This window comes from Cynara cardunculus (genome assembly GCF_001531365.2).
Source record: "Cynara cardunculus var. scolymus isolate 2C chromosome LG 5, CcrdV1, whole genome shotgun sequence".
Classification (NCBI taxonomy): domain Eukaryota; kingdom Viridiplantae; phylum Streptophyta; class Magnoliopsida; order Asterales; family Asteraceae; genus Cynara; species Cynara cardunculus.
In genome coordinates, this window is record NC_037532.1 from 5,666,779 (window position 1) to 5,667,546 (window position 768).

A 768-nucleotide genomic window follows, 5' to 3' on the forward strand; every position below is an offset into this window, starting at 1 on the left:
TCAATGATTATCCTAATTATATTTTAGATTTTTTATATTTAAAATAAGATATTTATCTTGTATTTGATTATKTTTATMTGCAATTAGTTACACGAATTGAGATATGAAGCTTTAATAAGTTATACTTACGCACAATCTACTTGTAATCTTGAGTTTTAAGTAATACGCATTAATAAACAGTAGTTTATGTATAAAAAGTAGTTTTTAAGAGTTTTTGTCAAATGCTTTATAATATAGTATAGATTATTTTTTTTTAATTTAATTTAGGTTTAATAACGAAATAATTTATTTTTGGTTTAATAATATATCATTTTATAAAGATAATAATTAAGTATTTTGTTAGAACTCAATGATTATCCTAATTATATTTTAGATTTTTTATATTTAAAATGAGATGTTTATCCTGTATTTGATTGTCTTTATCTGCAGTTAGTTACACGAATTCAGTTATAGAATGAAATCAGATAGGGATGAAATTGTTTAGGGATGAACGGGTTTAACAGTTTTAAGAGTTTTTAAGAGTTTTAGTCAAATGCTTTATAATATAGTATAGATATATATATATATATATATATATATATATCATTTTCTTTTATTAAAATTATAAGTATAATGATTGATTTATTGACACTCATATTTTTTTTTTTGTTTATACTGTCATACTCATAATTGTTGATATGTTACGATCAATCTTTCTAATATATAACTAAAACTTTAAGTCATCATTAAATAAATCTCTTCAAAATATTAAACGGGACAATTTCTTTT